The sequence below is a fragment of the Canis aureus genome, chromosome 5, assembly GCF_053574225.1.
Source record: "Canis aureus isolate CA01 chromosome 5, VMU_Caureus_v.1.0, whole genome shotgun sequence".
Classification (NCBI taxonomy): domain Eukaryota; kingdom Metazoa; phylum Chordata; class Mammalia; order Carnivora; family Canidae; genus Canis; species Canis aureus.
Genome location: NC_135615.1, coordinates 50840707 through 50860909, shown reverse-complemented (window position 1 = coordinate 50860909; position 20203 = coordinate 50840707). Strand labels below are relative to the sequence as shown.

Here is a 20203-nt window from a genome sequence, read left to right as displayed (position 1 = left end):
TTTCTTTTTTTGTGAGGCACCTGGGTGGCTCAGTGGGTTAAGGGTCCTGGGATCGAGTCCCTCATCAGGCTCCCTGCTCAGCAGGGAGTCTATTCCTACTCTCCCTGCTTGTGCTATCTCTGTCAAATAAATAAATAAATAAAATCCTTTAAAAAAAGAAAAGCTCTCATATATCTTTTCTATCAATTCTTCAGTGGGATTCACCTTTTCTAGATGTTTAGCTTGGTTATAACAAAATAGTTATAACAAAATACTACAGAGTATAAACAGTTATAAACAACAGAAACTTATCTCTCACAGTTTTGGGGGCTGGAAGTCTGTGATCCAGGTGCCAGCGTGGTTGTATTCTGGTGAGGTCCTCTTCCAAGGTTCTTGGCCAGAGCCTTCTGACTGTGTCCTAACATTGTGGAAGGAGGCAAGGGGTCTCTGTAGTGTCTCTTTTATAGGAACACTAATCCCATTCATGACCTAAGCACTTCCCAAAGGGCCAACCCCTAATGTCATCATAACCTTTGGGAGTTAGTATTCAACCTTTGAATTTGGGGGATATTCAAACAATAGCAGTCTTCCTCCATCAGATTATGTTTCCTTCAGTGAGTTTTAATTTTTATTTACCTGCCCATGGTTTTCTGAAAGCACCTTAGGCTGGTAGGCTCTCTAGAGCCAAGAAAATGACATCCGCGTTGAGGAGTAAATATGGTGGGAAGACAACCTTCAGCCTTTTCCACACACCTGATCCTGAGATCAATTCCACTACAATGCAGGTGTCATTCAAGTCCACTGGGCTAAGCCTCCCAGAGCAATCTACAAGCAGCTGCAGGTAGATGTACAACTTCTATTTGTTGGGACTTACAGCCTTTCTGCCTCCTGAATAGCCCAAAGGAACCATATTCATATTCAGCTCCTTTCTCTCTCTCACCAATTTTCATGCCGGTTCACCCAGAGGTTATGGCTGACTAACCATAGCTGGTGACCTCTGAAGGCCCCTCACTGGTTCTACTATTCCAGCTTTTATGTTACATCACAGAGAATGTTGGGATGAAGAAAGTCAGGGGAGGGCACTGAGCACTCCTGAATGCCCCGTACTTACATTCTCAATCTTCAATGCCCAGTTACAAACTACTAAATGACCCGTGAAGTTTGTGGACACTGACTTCAAGTTAATAATTTTGATTTGTTTCATTTGGCAGAAATTACCTCATTTCAATGACTTTCTTGATTTTGTCACAGTGTCCTATTAAGGAGTAATAAACTATCAGCTCTTTAACGTTTATTCTCCAATTCTCTGCCTACATTATGTAAAACATATAAATGGGAATGTGCTCGTTTTTATTTTCACATATGTCTTGCACTACTTTACTTCATAGAGTGCCTCAGGAAGATTTACAATGAGACAGATTTCTGAAAAATTATTTTCTAAATTTCCAGACTCATTCTTGTAAATCTGGCAGTTTTCTATTCTAAGCAAGCAGGGTATAGAACAATTGGTTGCTTTTCTCTCTGGTAGGCTATGAAAGCAAAACTTTTACTTTATGGAAGAGAGACTGAACCCAGGGAAGGACAAATAACTTGTTTGGTTGTTGAGTTATACACAGGTGGGGCTGGGCATGAGGAGGGGACTCTCATGTTCTTTCTACATAGCCACACTGGAGCAATGAAATGATTGAGAGATGGTCACAGTTGATGGTTTCAGATAAAGAGAGGAAGGGACAGAAAGACAGGTAAGAGACAATGTAAGGTACCTCTCATGTTAGCAGTTTAGCCAACTCAATCCTTAATTCTGGTGATGTATAATGTCAAAGAGTACGGTGCTTCTCATATGTGGTTATCTTTTAAAAAAAATTTTTTTAAGAGACAGAAGTTAATTGACTACAGTGCCAGGGAGTGGCGGTCAGGACAAGGGAGAAACTGCTCTATGTGGTCATCTTGTTTGGGCATCTTTCTAGCAAACAGAATCTTAAGCTGAAATCTTAGCTGAAAGCATGTCCAAACAGGCCATTTTATCATTTCAGATACAGTCTACTGGCCATACAGGAAATAAAAAGTTTTAGGGCACTTAGACAAAGGGAATGATCTCATAAATTAAAAATAAATAAAATTAATGAAGTTTATCATTAGCTTCCCAAATCTCTTCTTTAATATTTAAAATATTAAAACATATAATATTTAATTATCTAATGTGTTTTAGAAACTCCCCCACATTTGTATTTATGCTTCACAAGGTATTCTTATATTTATGATCTTGTTCGACTTTCCCGTCTCTTATCTTCCATCAATTCATTTCCACCCGCAGCCAGGATCACATATCTGAAAGGTTCACAGTGGTTGATTTTATTCTTCAACTTCTTTTGACAACAGAACAAGCTGTATTTTTGTTTTCCTAACACCCACTACCAAGACATTAAAGGAGAGTAAAAGTAAGAAGAAAGAATGAAGAACTCCTTACATTCTCTATACTAGCAAAAGATTTTCTGAGGAAAAGAGTTGCTACCAGGCATTACTTTGGTGCACTTACATGTTACTCTTCTCAGGATATTTGCTTAGAAATTTGATGCTTAATTGTGCAAGAAAGGATTTGTCTCTATTAATGGAATTTATACCCAATATGTTGGCTTTAAAAGCCAATAAATGGAGCAGTTATTTGGGGGAACACCTGGTGGATTGATTGTAATCTTCTCTGCTTACACTAACCCAGAGGAAAGATCACTGATGGCTGGAAATATCATTGCATTTGTATTTTTTTTTTTTTGCATTTGTACTTTTTTAAGTGCACAGTCCTTATAACCTCAAGCAACTATTCTTAAACTAGCTACAAGGGAAGCCAAGCCCTAAATGGACATCGAACATTGAATAATAACACCTTTTTATTAGATATATGAGTCCATTCGAAAGTCATAGATTTATGTTTTCTATTTATGTGTTTGTTCCTAACAGCGTAAATCAAATGTTTATAAGAATGGCTGTTGTTCCTGATGAAGCTGTGTGCTCGCAATAATTGCATCATCTTATTTCACTGAGAGGTGCCATAACTACCTTTGCTTTATAGCCAATTTAATGCTTCACTGCAAATGTGCTTTTTCCGCCTGGAATTGCTACTTAAAAATACCAACCCCCAGTGTGTGGAGCTCATTAGGATCTTAGGAGAGTTGCACTAGTTGGGTGATTTATATTTTATGCTAGTCATAATTGAAGGGCTATATAGAATAGTTTTATTTTGAACTGGTTGGACAAATATTCATGTTCTTACACAAATATCCTTCATAATAATGGGTTGTTTATTGGTGTAAACTGGACATAACATTACTCATATTCCAGACTGGCTTCAAAAAAAGGTTTATTAGCTGGCATGTTTGAAGAATACTGAGGAGGCCAGTAGTTCTTTATCAAGGAGGTGTTCACAGCTATTGAAACCATTATTTTCAGATGGTTTCCCACTAAGCTGGAAGTGCTTTCACCATGGCCTTTTCCCAGCTGGAGCTGGCTATGGTATTTATTCATTCCCTCAACAAATATTTAATGAGTGTATGCTATGTGCCAAACTCTGTTCTGGCTCGTGAGGATACAGCAGTGTACAAAACAGGCAAAATCCCTGCCTTTGTAGAGCCTATTTTTAGCAGGGAGACTGATTATAAACAAGGTAAATAACATGTTAGATACTGATCAAGTGCTAAGGAGGAAAATAAAGCTGGAAAAGCTTGGGAAAGGGATTGCAACTTATGTAATGGGACTAGGAAGGCCTCCCTGACAAGGTGACTTTTGCACAAAGGTCTGACAAATTGGAAAATAAGCCATGCGGATAGTTTGGGGAGGATAGTTCCAGGCAGGAGGAGTAGCAAGTGAAAAAAAACCCTGAGGCAGGAGCATGATTTGGTGTATTTGAGGACAGTGAAGATGAGGCCAGGGGTGCTGAAATCAGGCAAACAAGAGAACAAGAATAGAGGGTGAGCTAACGATAAGCACTGGGGGTACACACTAGGTAGGGCCTTGTAGACAATACTTCAGTCTCTTCAATTCAAAAGAAATACTATCTAGGGCAAATAAGGCATTCAATTTCTACTTTCAACAGATATTACAGATGCTGGAACATTTCCTGGGTGTCAGGAGCAAACATATATCTTCCCATTAGCACGGTAGGATACCTTGCTCTGCTTTTCTTAATGAAAATGAAGAATAATGTTTACTTGGTGTTGTGTCTAAATTTCCTAATAGAGATAAATTCTTGAGGAGTTATAATGTACTTGGCTCTCTGCTATTTCTTTATGGCCACAAGCAGAAAGCCTCTCTCCCTCTGCTCTCTTGGAAACAGGATGCAAGAAGTTATTACTTTTTCCATATTGTGTTATTTCCATGTCAAATAACTGCTTGAGATTCAATAATTATGGCTTTGACCAACATAACCTCAGTTCCGTATTTGAGATCATTCACATAGTGAATGCTCAAAAAATTATATGACATTGAAGGGAATTAACTTAATCCTGAGCGTAGATGACTTGATTCTCTTTGACCTTGAACAGCAAATAGATGGGGACTTTTCAAGCAGTTCCTATAATATATGAATGCTTAGGGAGGGTGTTTCTGAAATGGAAAACTGGAGGTAGAAACACATTCTAACTGCTCAAGTTCTCTCAAGTTAGGATGGCCAACTCCTCCCCTTTGCTCCTTCCCATTATCATTTATTACTATATTGCCTTGGGATGTCATTTTTCTACCCAAACACAAGCACCACAAATAAAGAAATGATGACTGTTTTATAATTGTTCTATCCCCATTGTTTAATGTCATGCCAGGCCCATTTTAGGCACTCAGAATATTTATTGAATGGATTAATTCATGAATTTAAATATAATGTATTATTCTGACTTCCTTCCAAAATTCCAAAATTTTCACCCTAGGAACCTAGTTCAGGATGCTCTGCTTCTTGAAAGATTGCCTGAGTCTGACAACAGTATAAGCCTGGGATGGGTAAGGAATTGGCAAGCGGTCATGCTTTCAATATGTGGACTTTGGGGGTAGTTTCTTGAGAAATCCCATGGAGGGAGCGGATTCAGACACCTGACTCAGACTAATCTGAGTGGCTTGTGAAAACAATAACAACAACAACACCCCAGAAATCAAGAGGAACAGTAACTTAGTAAGGACCTTGTGACTAGGAAGGTCATGTACATGTAATTTTTACAGGCTAAATTGCTCTTTCCCACCGTCATTCTCACCAGAGTTCTCATCTTGCCCATCCTTTCTTCACTGCTTAGTACAGATGCGGTGGAAATAGCATGGATTGGTGACAAGTGGAGCAGGATGGGAATTCCTGGTTCCCAACAAAACCACAGTTTATTCACCTGTAACAATGAAATTAAGACTCCCTACCTCATAGGCTTGTGCAGATTACGTGAAATAAGATATGCCAAGGGCCAGGGTAGATTTTGGTATATAGATGCTCCTTGAAACTCTGCTTCCTTCTCCCTTCAAACCCTGCACATGGTGGCCGAGGGGTTATTGGCAGCCTTTGTTCCTTCCTTCCTACCATTCCCTGGGCCTTGTGTGCCTATGGGATGTTTAGAGTTGAAAGGCTCCGAGTTATACGTAGAAGTAGGTGGGACATGGGGGTGGGGAAGAAATAAGAGAGATGGAAGGAAGGAGGAAGAAAAGTCAAGAACAGAGAAAGGTAAGTGATGGTTCAGGTTTGATAGGATGATTAAATAGCTTGCTGATGTGACTTCTAGCTTCCAATATTTTCTCTTTCTAGTTCAATCTTCACACCGCAATTAGAGTTATTTTCTCCATTGGCTCTTGCCACTTCCTAACCACTCACCCCCATCCCAAATCCATGTTTATATCCTGGTCACAATCCATATGCTCTCTAACTTTACCAGATTGCCCACTATTCCCTAAAAGTACCACAAATTTTTCTGCCCTCATCAATTTGGGAATGTCCTTGCCTTGTTTAAATCCTGCCCAATCTTTTAGTCTTAGCTTAATATACAGACTTCTTCAGGTACAGATTCACTTGTTCCAAGCTTCCTCCTATAGAACTCGATGTATACTGTGGTTGTTATATTTGGTTTTTTTGGACTTACATTAATAAAGAAAGCAGGTTATTTACCACCTTACTCTCTGAAGTTCTGAGTCTGTAAGAGAAAATAGAAATAATAAAGAATGAGAATAGTCACTTATTAGCTGAAAACTTATAATAATAACTCCAATGCTTCTCTCCTTTTTTATTATTTATTTATTTATTTATTTATTTATTTATTTATTTATTTATTTATTTATGATAGTCACACAGAGAGAGAGAGAGAGAGAGAGAGAGAGAGGCAGAGACACAGGCAGAGGGAGAAGCAGGCTCCATGCACCAGAGCCCAACGTGGGATTCGGTCCTGGGTCTCCAGGATCGCACCCTGGGCCAAAGGCGGAGGCGCTAAACCACTGCGCCACCCAGGGATCCCTGCTTCTCTCCTTATATCATAAATGATCTCTATCTCTCACCATGATATCTTTATATTTTCCTTCTGGTTGGGAGATCCTGCAAACATTTAATACAATTCAGACACAATGTGAATACATTGCTGTGAAATTTCAAGAACTACAAAAAACCCCGTGGAAATCACAAAGTCCAGATAAATGCGAAAATCACTCACAAACTGTTGACAAGATGAAAGGCTGAGAGAAAACTGACAAAGATGATGACAAGAGTATTAAAAGAATAATTTGCAGTCATTAGGAAAATTTATGAAGCTGGCTAACATTTTTACAAAGGAGGTCTGCTTTATGATAGTGTTATAAGAATTTAAATAGAAAGCGAAACTATCGTACTGTACCTTCTGTAGGAAAAGTACAAAACACGTGATTTATTCTTTGTTGCAATTATATCCTCTATTTTGTTAAACAAACGATAAAATAAACATTTCTTTCATGTTTTGAGTTTCCTTTTTTATTTTTTTATTTTTTAAAATATTTTATTTATTTATTCATGAGAGACACAGAGTGAGAGAGAGGCAGAGACACAGGCAAGGGAGAAGCAGGCTCCACGCAGGGAGCCCGACGTGAGACTTGATCCTGGGTCTCCAGGATCACACCTTGGGTTGAAGGCGGCGCTAAACTGCTGGGCCACTGGAGCTGCCCAAGTTTCCTTTTATAAAGATTAAATCCAGGCCAAAACTTTAAAAAAAAAACACAACTGTACTTACTCTGAATTTTTGTTCCTCACATTAAGAAGGTTTTCCTGGTACCATTTATCCTAGGAAAAGGGATTCCTCTGTAGTTAGTTATTTGTAGACCTTGGGAAGTCATCAGAATGTCAGCTCCATGAAAACAAGTCATGTTTTCACCAGCTGACATAATGTCTTCCACAGAAACATTAATGTACCATTTACTGTGAGCCAAACACTGATCTCAGCACTTTACAAATATGAGCCCATTTAACTATCAACATACTCTTTTAAGGTAAGAATTTCTTCATTTTCCAGATGAAGAAAACTAAGGCACAGTTGAGTTAAGTAAATTGCCTGTGGTCACACGTTTGGTAAGTGCTAGAGCTGGAAACCAAACCTGGACTGTCTGGTTCCAGAGTCCACACTCCTAGCCAAGACACTGCTGTCTCCACTATTTTAGGCTGATTCCAGATGTTTGTGGAATAAATTAAGATTTGAATAGTCCATGTGAGTAGGGTGATGTAGTCTGCAGACCAGCCACAAATGAGATGCTGAGAAAGAAGAGACCGTGAAGGAGGTTTATGGCATCTTAGATTATGATGAATGCTAGGAAAAAACCCACAAACACAAAGACAGAAAAGGACAAGACTCCCCAAACTCTTGCAATGAGTTTAAGACCACCTGGACTCTTTTAATATATTCTTTTGTCCCATTTGGACCATCATTATTTTTTATCATAAAACAGTAAACACAAAATATAAATATTACAGAAATATCTTTACATATTTCACCAACTATCTTTTCTACCACATATAGGTACATCTCACACTATAGTCTGAAGTGCTTTGCTTTGTGTGCTGTTTGGTTATGCAATGGGGATACCTGTAGGCTAAGGATCAAGACCTTCCTATAACTTTTGTATTGAGTACTTGGCATGGAACCAGCACTAGACAAATGCTGGCAACCCTTTTCCAGTCTTATTCCTCATCTGGGGTCCTGAAGTTTTCTCCTCCCCAGATTTCCCCCCAACAGCTCACCCTTGTCTTACTTTAGGGCATCCCATCGTCCTTTAGGTTTTTGTCCAGTCTTTACCTCTGTGCCTCCATCCCTTAAGGACTTGCTCTCTGCTGGGTGACAGAGGCTTAATATGATGGTCTACCCAGGACTTCTAGGCCTGCTGACTTGTTTCAGCAGCTGGGGATGAGGTGGCTTGGGTTAAGGTGTGCTCTGGGCCCTCCAGACCTCCCTCAAGGAGGAGACTTCACTGTTTGAATTTCCGCATGCACTGCAATGAAAACTACATTCTCAACAGCTGCCAGAATTCCTCTTAGGAAAGGAAATATAAAGGGGCTGCCTATGTTGGGAAAACACTTTGATATACTCCATGGAGACAAAAGATTAGGGATGGCAGGAGCCCAGGTAACAAAAACAGACAGTTAAACTGTTTTACATGAGAATTTTTTCATTTCTCATTTACATGAAGAATGTTTTATTTGTTCATTATTCTTTTGTGTTGAGTGTTGAGGCGGGGGAGGTGGTCAGGAGGTAAAGGAGAGAGAAAGGGGAGGGAGGAAAAAAAAGTCAACAAGATGGTATGAAATTGGAAACTCTGTTGGGGTAAAGGGTCAGTGGGACATTCCCTTGTAGAGGAACAACAGAAAGAACTTTCTAGAGGGGAAAATTTTCAAATATGCACCTTTATGTTTTTGTTAGAAAATAATTTAACTCCAAATGGTTTGTGTGAACATGATGAATGTTGAAAATCTTGACGCAGATGTTTTCACATCAACACAGCACAGAACTAGAGCAGCGTTTACAGCAGAGAAAGCTCAAGAAAACCAGCCATGTTTGATCTAGCCCCAGGAAGTCGTGGGTAGCCTGCACTGGGGTTTTGCATTGCCACAGGGCAGGGAATTTAAAAGTTCCTAACAACCTTACATCTCCTGCGAAGAATTTGGAGAAGCTTGTTGTTACTGGGTTATATATATATTTTGTTTGAAAAAAAAAAAAAAGAGCTCCTCCTCCTCCTTTTGTTTGAAAAAAAGAAAAAGTGTGTGTGTGTGTGTGTGTGTGTGTGTGCTTGCACGTGCATGTCCATCAAGCACATGCTTGGCAAATAGTAGAGATGCCCAATTAGAAATCACTGAGTAAACAATAAATAAATAAAAATAAAAGTCACTGAGTAGAAACCATAAGACAGTACTTGATACCACATAAACCTCACCTGCCTGGTAAGGTCATAAACTCGTTCTTTCGTATAACCCTGGTTGATTTTTTTTTTTTTTTTTTTTACTCTTGGGAAAAATCTCCTTCTAGCACAGACCAAGTCTGCCCATAATAACGATCACAGTGGAAAATGAAATATTTGCTGTTGTTTTCTCCTACCGGCTCACGAGGAAACCTTCTTCCTTCTGATTTTATAGAGGTTTATGTGCGCAAAACATAAACACTGGTATTTAGTGCTATCACAGAAACTTGTAGGAAACATGTTTTCCAGGAACAGGATCTTCCCCAAAAAAGCTTTATTACAGTGTTTTTATCTATTTACATTCCATGTTTTATTTACTGGGGGGGGGGGGGATCTTTCTCTCGCAGAGCCTTGTGGGCACATAGTTGGGAATGAAAAGACAAAACCCCTCCTTCCCCCACCTGACCCCACGCCCCACAAATCACTGAGAACATAGAGTAACTTTTGGAATAAAGGCATCAAAGGAAGAGGAACAAAGATCATGCTTCTCCAGTGTTTCGGGTCTTACCAGGTTCCCTGCCCTCATTTTCTTCCTGTCACCACTACTGTGCTCTCAATTTCTTTCTCACTTGCCAAAGCAGCCCCAACCAGGGCCAACCTGGTCAACTCATGGCTGTGTGGGGTGGGAAGAAGTATCTCTAGATCAATGCTTATTTTTTTCGCAAAAAAACAACAACAACAAAAAATCACCCCTTCACTTCCTTTGTTATTGCTCTGAACCATGGATTGTTTTTAATTTGTTGTGCTATAATCATTACTTATAGCCTCAGCCTGTTTTAACAATATACCCCAAGGCTTGTTCAGAGACCATGGCTCTTTGTACTGCACGGATAGGAACTGAATCAATTTTCTGTTTCTTCTGGGCTTATTGTGGTTTTTACCATACATCTAGTTATTTAGGTCTTTCTCATTTAGCCATATACTGCACTCTCAGACTCATCTCCATGCCTCTCTCCCCTTCCCTACCCCAACAAGCGAGAGCTCCTCACTAGCTTTCTGCGGAGCTCTCATGATTCTGGTAGAATTGGGGTAGGGTGGGTAATACAGGTCAAGTGTTACTCCAAGAATTGGTTTCTAGGAGTAAAACAGGCACTGAAGCTAAGCAGAATTCCTAAAGCATTTTTACTTGTTTTCTATATAAACAATTATATTGGATTTTGAATCTAAAAATTTCCTTGGATTAACACTATTATGGAATGGTCTTAAAAATTCAAAGTTCACCAATTGTTCCCAAAATATATTTTAAGATTTTTTTTTTTTAAATTCCATAATCTTCTTAAATTTTGCTCATTGTATTTAGTTGTTCTGTACCTTTGGTTTCTTTTCATCACATTTGTTGGTTTCTCAGGACATTTATTTTCTACTAATGCTCTTTGAAGTTCATTTTCTCCAGAAGACATTCCTGCCTCTTTGTTTTCTCCAGTCTCTGTTGTTCCTCCAGAGTCTTCATCATCATTCACCACTCCTAATACTCATCTGGTCCTGTTCTAGTCCTTGGTAATATGGCTGTACAAATTATATATAATCTGTCATTCTCCAAAGGCAACATAGAGTAAAGGAAAAAGTTTGGGACATAGACACAAAAATACACAGACACAAACACACAGACATACACATGAGACCCTTCTCTGTCCTGGGTTTCTCTCTTACAATTGTGCATTATCAGATCAGGGACCAGGATGGGGTAAACTAAGAATTCTCTGTGGTTGTCAAGGGTTATGCTGATATCCCACTTTGAGCATTAAGTAGTAACTGCAACTCCTGGTTGATGGACAGAGACTGGCCTGACAAATGACTGGAAGATTCCACTGCAGCATCTTTCCAGAAGATCGTCTTCAAAAACAGAGATGGTTCAGAAAGGCCAAACGCATTTTTATTACAGAGAGAGGTTTTTAACTTGTCAGGAAATATTTCTCTTTAGGGGAAAGACAATTAACAGACGATAAAAACTTGTCAGAACACTTCCCGGTTCCTGGAGGAGACACTGTCACGCCACGCGCTGACAGGGAAGTGGGGAGTTGCCAAAGCTGTTGCAGGCCTCTTCTGGGTTGGTTCTTGATGTTATCTGGTGCTGGTTATTGTTATCTCAACCAGCTGGTGCTGGTTCCTGCCCCTGAGTTTGGGTCAAGCTCCCCAGGACAGCTGACCTACCCTCATGCTAGTTCTGTACCAGGTAGTGGCTTCACAAGTGATGTGAAGTCTCATCCTGTGTGTAGGTTTCGTCTTCCCTAGAAGAGCTTCAGTACTTCCTCCCTTCCTTTTTTTGGTCAGACAGGTTCTGGCTATGAATGTCCCAGGCATCACAGGCATGGTAAAGGACAGAGTGTTGTCACCCAGTTTGTACTAAAGCAGAAGGGTAGGGCTATGCCTTCCAGAAATCTGCTCTAGTCTAGAGCTCCTGCTTTGAAGAAGCACGGCCAATCTCATTTACTACTAGAGTTAGCCAAGCTTTTGTCTTTCTAATTGCCATACACTGAGCTGTTCAAGATATCCTTGAATTCTGAGGTGTCTTGAGTTGAGGGGCCACGTGTGGCTGTTAAATCTCATGCAGCTTTTAATCCACACTGAGGTAGTTGGAACTCCATGAGAGTGGCCTGGAATCCAACTCTGAAATCTGGTACCATGTCAGGTTTGCAGGTTCTGTGAGAGCCTTGGCTCTCCAAATCCTCACTTTGCCATTTTACCAGTCACATGACCTTGGGGACTTCAACCTCACCTCATCAATACAGTGAGTAATGGTGATGGTAGTTACCTCATAAAACCTTTAGAGGTTTTTACCACAATGCATGAGAAGTGCTCAGCGTGTGGCCTGTTATGCAGACAGAGCTAAAAAAAAAATGATAGCAATCATTACAGGGGTGGCGGGGGGGTGGATTTCAGCAGCTACCCAAGCTCTCTACCTAAGGTCAGATGTATAATAAAATTAAGTCTTTGGCATCTCTTGACAATTCTTTTGCTTACTAGCTGCAAGTTATTTCTACAAGGTTTTTCCCAAGTTATTAGAATTCTTCCTTAATTTATTTGGGTTTTTAAAATATTTTATTTATTTATTCACGAGAGACACACAGAGAGAGGCAGAGACATAGGCAGAGGGAGAAGCAGGCTCCATGTAAGGAGCCCAATGTGGGACTCGATCCCGGGTCTCCAGGATCACACCCTGAGCCCAAGGCAGATGCTCAACCGATGAGCCACCCCGGCATCCCTTCCTTAATTTATTTGAGTTCTCCCAAATAGTTAGATGATCAAGATCTCCAATATCGCATACAATGCAAGCGAGTAATATTGCACCTCATTACTTGACGGTAAAGACATCAGACCGTAGGGGAAAATGGTTAAAATACCTTTTTAACATGTTAATAAAAATTAACAAAATATATATAATTAAAAAAAAAGTTCTCCCATCTCTTTTTTGATATCTTTAAAAGGTACTTACAAGATTGTGAATGAAATTTCATTTGATCTGATTCTATATTGAAAGTGTAAGATAAAAGAATGAAATAAAAAGCTATACTGCCCAACACTGTCCTGAGAAAAAAGCTCTTAATAGTGAAAAAACATGTCAGACAGAGTTGAAAGCCCAGCAGTTTTCTTTCTTTTCTTTTCTTTTTTTCTTCTGTGTGGTGGATATGCTATTTGGTCTTTGCCCCTCCTCAACATATCTTTATTTATTTAAGCAAAATGCATTATCTCTGCATCTAGAGTTATTTATCAAGCTAATAGAAGGCAAGCCTTGCCTTAGTTGTTCTTGTAGGATAGCTACAAATGTTAAAAAGCAGGTAGATTTCTATGTTCCTTGTCAAATCTCTTGCTCCTGAGGTCTGCATAGCTTGATCCCTCATTTGGTTCAGATCACTGCTCAAAAAGTTAACCTTGGGGTGTCTGAGAGGCTCAGCCAGTGAAGCATCTGCCTTCGGCTTGGGTTATGATCCTGTTGTCTGCTTCTCCCTCTCCTCCTCTCTCACTCTCTTTCAAATAAATATATAAAATCTTAAAAAAAAAAAGTTAACTTTATCTGAGACAACTTCCTTGAGAGCATAATCTTAAATAGTATCTTTCATCCTTCTCTCTCCTCTAACCCTGATTTGTTTTCACAGCACTTACCTTTTCCTGAGATCTTACAAATTAATTTTGAATTACTGCTTTCCTGCCACCATTCCCTGCCCCTGCTATCACTCCAATGCTCACAAGTTGTGAAAGGATACGGCACATACTGATGCTCGGTACCTATTGAATAAATGAGTGAATGAACAACCAACCACCCGAGCTGAGAGCAGAATGGCATGGTAGCAAAATAATGGACTTGAAATTAAGACACATCTTTGATGAATAGCTATGTTCATACCAGGGCTATATGTCAACTAATTTCTTGAGTTTTGGCTTTCTCTGGTATAAGATGAGAAAACCAAATCTATCCTGTATCAGTGTAATGACATTCAAATCAGATGGTATAAAATGCTTTAAACACTCCTTATAAACAATATTAATTTAAAGTATTTCTTATTATCACTCACAGAGTAATAATTATGACTATTGAACTATACACTGTGTTAAGTTCAGAAGCCAAGACAATACTTTATATATTTGGCAATTAGTTTAACCATGTCAGATTTCAGTTAAGTTTTTTTCTTCCCCCAGAAAATGTGGGAGGACTATATTAAGGCTCATAATTTTGATTTTGGTCATCTGGATGCGGCTCTGATTTTTAACCCAAGTATTCACGAAGTCCAACTATTACCCAAAGAGCCCCTGCTCATAGAAGAAAGACTTTTCTCTAGAGGTTTCTTGGTGAGAATATTTCACATAGATATTTAGTGTGGGTATCATTAAAACAATTTTACCTGAAAGCCTGGAAATTAAATAAATATGTGGTTGGTTTTTATTGTGAAGGTGGTGGTAGTTTGACTTGACGTGTTTCACTGTTTATAAAAGTTTTAAAATTTCACATTGGATATTTTCTACTAACTAAATGCTGTACAACACAATTTTGGGTATTTAGAATATCCTATTTTCAATTTTTACTTTTGGCAAATAAAATGCATATAAACTTTAGAAGATTCTGAGGAGGGATCCCTGGGTGGCGCAGCGGTTTGGTGCCTGTCTTTGGCCCAGGGCGCGATCCTGGAGACCCGGGATCGAATCCCACATCGGGCTCCCGGTGCATGGAGCCTGCTTCTCCCTCTGCCTGTGCCTCTGCCTCTCTCTCTCTGTGACTATCATAAATAAATAAAAAAAATTAAAAAAAAAAAAGAAGATTCTGAGGAGTTACTGATATGATTTTAAGAAGATATATTCACCGAGGAGTTACTCATTTTGAAATTAGACAATATATGTCCAAAACTTCCAATACATGTATAATCATTGATCCAGTAATTCCACTTCCGAAGATATAGCCCACAGAACTCATCATGGTTATGGGCAAAGCTTTATAGGTAAAGTTATTTATTAATTTATTACAGCACTGGTTATAACATCAAATGTAGGCAAATATCTAAATATTTAATAATAAGGAATCAGTTAAATAAATTATCATGTATTTATGAAATATTTATGAAATATTATAGAGCCAGAGAAAGGATATAGAAGAATATTAATGCCATGAGAAATATTCATGATAGTATTAAATGAAAACAGCAGCCCATATAATATGTGTAGGTCTGTGTGTATAGGTGGCTTTTTTAATGGAACGATTTGAAATCGATAGGGTTCAAAAAGGAAATGACCTACTTTTGGCCAACCAGTGCCTTCAAACACATTGTGTTAAATCTCCTTTCCCTGCCCCTATGATATTTTGGAAAGATGCCTTAGCTTTTCTGTAATTTTCTGTTATAATACAGTCTCCATAATTATAGCTCCTTTTCAGGCATTAAAAGGCCCTTCCTCTTATCCTTTTCCTGCTGCTTCTGGCTTCTGTAGGGCTAGGCTGGGGAAATGGGTATCAGAGGGTCAAGCGTAACAGTATTATATCACTGACGCTATTATAATCTAGCATCTAAAGTCTAGTTCTTTAATTGGATCTGAACATGGATTCTTCAGAGAGTTTGAAAAAATAACCCTATTATATAAGTTCCTTGATATAAGCAATGTATTCACTTGAACTTTTATAATAACCCTTCTCGGTATGCCCTTGGTGATGCATTGCGTAACCCCTTACACTAGGGTCTCTTGCACTCATGAACAGAATAATTCCAAGAGAAAAATAAGGAATCTTTCTAATTCCCAGGGCTGGAACTAAGGGAGTCCAAAAAGATGAAGAGATAATTACAGTGTCTGTGTATTTTCAACCAGAGAGAACTGAAGTTCAGGACTTTTAAAAATTATTCTTAATCCAACATGTAATAATTTATAGCTGACCGTCAAATTTGAGATTTCCTGTCTTAAGGATGAAAAAGTATGTGAAAGCTCAACATCAAGAAATATTAAATATGTATTTGTGCCTCCAACCAAGTAATTCATAATTCATCTGCTTTTTTCCCATCTGACAGGAATATGATATAATTTTAAGAGGATGCATTTTCTTTTGGAATAATATTGGTGAGACATTTGATTTGCAGGATCCAAAGTTTCATTGCCTTCTTTTCATTACACTGAATTTCATTACAAAAAAGTTAACAGCTCTTGGGTTATGGCACTTCAAATATTCAGAGTGATTGTCTCCTTTGTTTGACATTTACTGGGTAGCTGCTTGATCCCTTGTTTCATTTTGAAGAGAGTTTTTTTTTTCAAAAAGATTTTATTTATTTATTTGAGAGAGAGAGGATGAGAGAGAAACAGAGAGAGAAAGAGAGAGAGAGCAAGAAGAGAAGCAGAGGGAGAAAGAGATGCAGGCTTCCTGCCAAGCGGGGTGCCTTAGGCAGGGTTCCATCCTAGGAGCCCCCGATCATGACCTGAGCTGAAGGCAGACATTTTACTAACTGAGCCACCCTGGTGCCCCTTGAAAAGAGGTCTTTAAGCTAGCACGTGTATTGATGAAGAGAATGCAGATAGCAAAGTAAGACTCCCTAGAGAAAGGCCATCTGACTATTTAGATAGTATTCGTTATCTTCATGAAGGTACCAGTGGCTAAGTAAACATCAGTCTTGGGGGCTCTGTTTCTAAAATCATCAGCACGCTGGAAACAAATTTCTTTTTCAGATATTGTCTCATATTAATCAAATGAGCAAATAAACACATAAAGCAGAAGACCAATGTATTAATTTCCCACCAGAAATATAACTGTTCATAGCTAGTGAACAATTTTAATGGCTAACACAGCCACTCCGATGTCTAACTTTTTTGTATCAACTTGGCTGGGCCCTGGGGTGCTCAGATATTTGGGTAGCATTATTCTGGGTATGCCTGCAAGGGTGTTTTCCAAAGAGAAATAATAGTTAAATCTGTAGAGTGAGTAGAGCAGATGTCTTCCCCAGTGCAGTTGAGCCTCATCCAATGTGTCGAAGGCCTGAATAGAACACATTGGCTCCTGAGCATGGAATCAGAACAAGGGGGATGACTTATAGGATTTACCTATGACTGACATTAGACTATGATCACCTTAATTATCAGGTTATCCAAAAGAGCTCTCTCTCCCTGGAGCTGGAGAGGGCAGTCCTTGGGTCAGGGCTTTCCTCTCTTGGACAGTCGTAGGGCTCTGTGAGCACCAGTCATCTGTCTCCTTTTGGTTCCTTGTGTTTTTGTGACTGACTAGTCCTACTTTAGATGTGTGTCTTTCTTTAAATACATTAAGGTGTTTAATCTGAGCTAGTTATAAAAGGTTCCCTTGTCATTCCACACATAGAGTCCCCTTTAAAGAAGCACTGTCCGGTAACCAGAAGTAATTGAAAAATAAATTTCCTTCTCTTCCTGTATCTCTCAGAACAACAGTAAGTGGGATTCAACCCAAGAGTCACGTAACCTTCCTCAAAACCTTCCAGTTGCCTTCCCAGTTCTCTAGAATCCTACAGCAAATCCAGGGACTCCTATGAAACCCTCTTTCTCTCTGACCTTTTGCCCCATCCCCAGACCCTTACTTAATTTCCTTTTAAAAAAATGTCCAATATTTTAATCTATTACCCAGATTCTGCACAAGACAGGGAGCCTGGAAGCCTCGGTGTTCACTCAGAAAGCGAACAACTCTTCCTCCTCTCTCTGGATCTGCTTCTCTCACCTTCTTCTTTCTTTTCTGTGACACTCTAAGCCTGGGCAGTCGGCCTAAGAACTTCCTTACAGGATGGATGTGTGGGGACACCATGGGGAAGCTGAACCAGAAAGCGAAAAAATTCTTGTGCTTGAATGACTGAGAAGTCTACCAATTTTGATTCCAGCACAGTCAGATCCTACAGATCCTACAGATCCTACAGACCCGGAGACCATTCTCACTCAAAAAAAAAAAAAAAACCTCAACATCTCCTTGCTCTGTGCTACTGTGTGTTAATATAGAGCTGAAATCTCCAAGGACAATGGAATTCCTTGTATTTCCAAATCTTGGGGGTGGCGTTGGGCTGAGGGTGAGGTCAGGGGTGAAGGGGTTGGTGGAGTCTTGCTGTGACCCCTAAGTACCATCCACGGCCTAAGCTCCATTTGTGCTTAGGTTGGCCTGTTTTGCATTGTTTCTTGGCCCATCAAATGAAAAATGCGTGCTGTCGTCCACGGACAATCCACGAATCCATCACTGCCAGGGGGGCAAACTGGCCTTACGTGTGTGCCCTCCTAATTCTGGGTCAGCAGCAAGATGTTTAGAAACAAAGGGAAGCACACCCATTACCATATTTTTTAATGTTTATTTTTAGTCTAAAAGCACTTAGGGCAATTTGCATTCATTTAAGGATGGAAACATGACACTGGGTATGCGTATCAGCGACCTGGAGCTGTCTACAACATTGCCCTTCTCCCTTGCACACTTCCTGCACGGCTGCCTGCAAGGGGAGGGCAACTCCTAAACACACACCCTGTCTGGTAAGGGTGTGTAGCTGAGGCGAAATCACAGATTCAGAATCAACAGACATGTCCACGTTCCACATGAGACTAATCTTTATGTAACCAAAGCCACAATTTTGAGAGGTCGGTTGTCATTTATAATTCTGTGTTAAGATGCGGACGGAGTGAATGCCTTCCTTTTTCCCCCCCTGGAAGGAAAAACTGGTAATTTCAGATGCGGAGGTCACAGTTTGTGCCAAAAAGTCCTGAATACACATTCAGTGTTCTGGGCTCATCTATGAATTATTTGGTACCATGCATGGATGCCTTTGGCCTGAGATTGTCTTCCGCTCTCTGTGGGGACCACACACCATGGGATGCAGCTCTTCTCTAGGTACTAGTGCTCAGATCTGTTCATATACCTGATTTCTAGTGATGTCGTGCTGGTGTTTGGCTTATGGATTTCTGTAGGATTCATTTATGCCAGATAGTCTCAGATAGGGACAGGCTCTCAGAATCCCCCATTCCAGGTCCTTCCTGTAGGGATTCTGATACATCTCAAAGTCCTGGCCCAGAGCGGTTGATTTTAATGTTTCCATTTATACATTTTATCAGGGTGGGGAGCAGTTTTGAGAGGAGGAGGACCCCAGCTGGCACACCTGCTGGGGAGGGAAATTTGAAAGCTGATTGAGATGAGGTGAACGCCTCTGGAGGAAAGGAACTGACAACAAGATGGGGTATTGAAGCTTTCCAAGCTAAACTTTGGGTGAGCTGGGCAGCTCATTTCCTGTCCCGTGAGGACGAAGGGGCCAACTCCCAGCTCACAGTATTCCAATTGGTTCAGAAAAGGATACTCCTGTCCATCTACTTATCTAACCCTACCTGGGCATCGGGATCCTCCTTAGGCCCTATCTCGTCCCTGAAACCTTATAGGTCACTAGAATTTATGTTTTCCTTGATTTCTGTCATTTTGAACACTTAGCATTTGCATTCCTCACTTTTGCACAAATATTTGCTTATATTCTTTAGATGTCCCTGAATATGTCTCATCACTCTAACAGGATTACAAGTTCCACACTGGGCTTGGAGGCTGCTTGAGATTCTCTCTCTCCCTCTCCCTCCACTCCTCTCTTCCTCCCCTAAAAAAAAAAAAAAAAAAAAAAAAAAAAAATATATATATATATATATATATATATATATATATGCCCAGTGTCCACTTCATTTAGGGATCTTACTATCTTCTCTTTTTAGTATGTAAAGTAGGTGATATATTTTTCTGCCTTACAATATGTATTCCATGCTAAGGCTTCATTGCCACTATAATTCATAATTGCAGATTAAATGATAATTATACAATGATATTATAATCAAGTGGTTGCCCCAAGGTCTTGATATAATTTATTTTGGGGGGGGGGGCACTGGGCTTATAATTATCTACATAATTATTGCTATCAAAATAATCTTTTCTGACCTATTACACAGATGCTTCTAGTAGTGGAAATAGCAATAATTTACCTTGAGAATGGGGTTTGTATTAATATTGATTTTTATTCATCCCAGGAAATAATTTTCACATACATAGAGTCAGAAAATCACCAAACCACACTTATATTCTTATTATCTAGTATTTCACCAAATTTCTTTTTCTCTAAATACCTGAGTACCAAGATTGTTAAATTTTCAGGTCTTTTTTTAATCGATTACTTGAAAGCACCAGGAAACAGCCTCACCAACTCTTCTGATTTTATAACACTAGTTAGAAAAGCTTATTAATTCTGACACTTTCCAATATGCCAGCTATTTTTATCAGTTTTACTTCAATTATTGAATTCTTGGGAAGATTTCACAGCCAGTACCACTTTTCAGGCACGTTTATTGTTTTTATTACTTTCTGACAGTCAAAATCATATCATTT

The 20203-nt window shown here is 39.5% G+C and overlaps 1 long non-coding RNA gene across 6 annotated transcripts in view; it reads right to left on the bottom strand.

Annotated features, from left to right (window-relative positions):
• Window positions 1–6135, bottom strand: part of LOC144314173 (uncharacterized) — a 75756-nt gene extending 69621 nt beyond the window's left edge. For 4 of the 6 annotated variants that reach the window (XR_013379962.1, XR_013379967.1, XR_013379964.1 and 1 more), the window contains exons 1-2: window positions 616–981; window positions 299–397 (exon numbers count right to left, since the gene is read on the bottom strand). This is a non-coding gene — a long non-coding RNA (uncharacterized LOC144314173). Of the gene's footprint in view, window positions 1–298; window positions 398–615; window positions 982–6074 lie in introns of those variants that run through there. The other 2 variants (XR_013379966.1, XR_013379965.1) reach the window with 2 other exon arrangements.
• Window positions 6136–20203: the final 14068 nt, after the last annotated feature.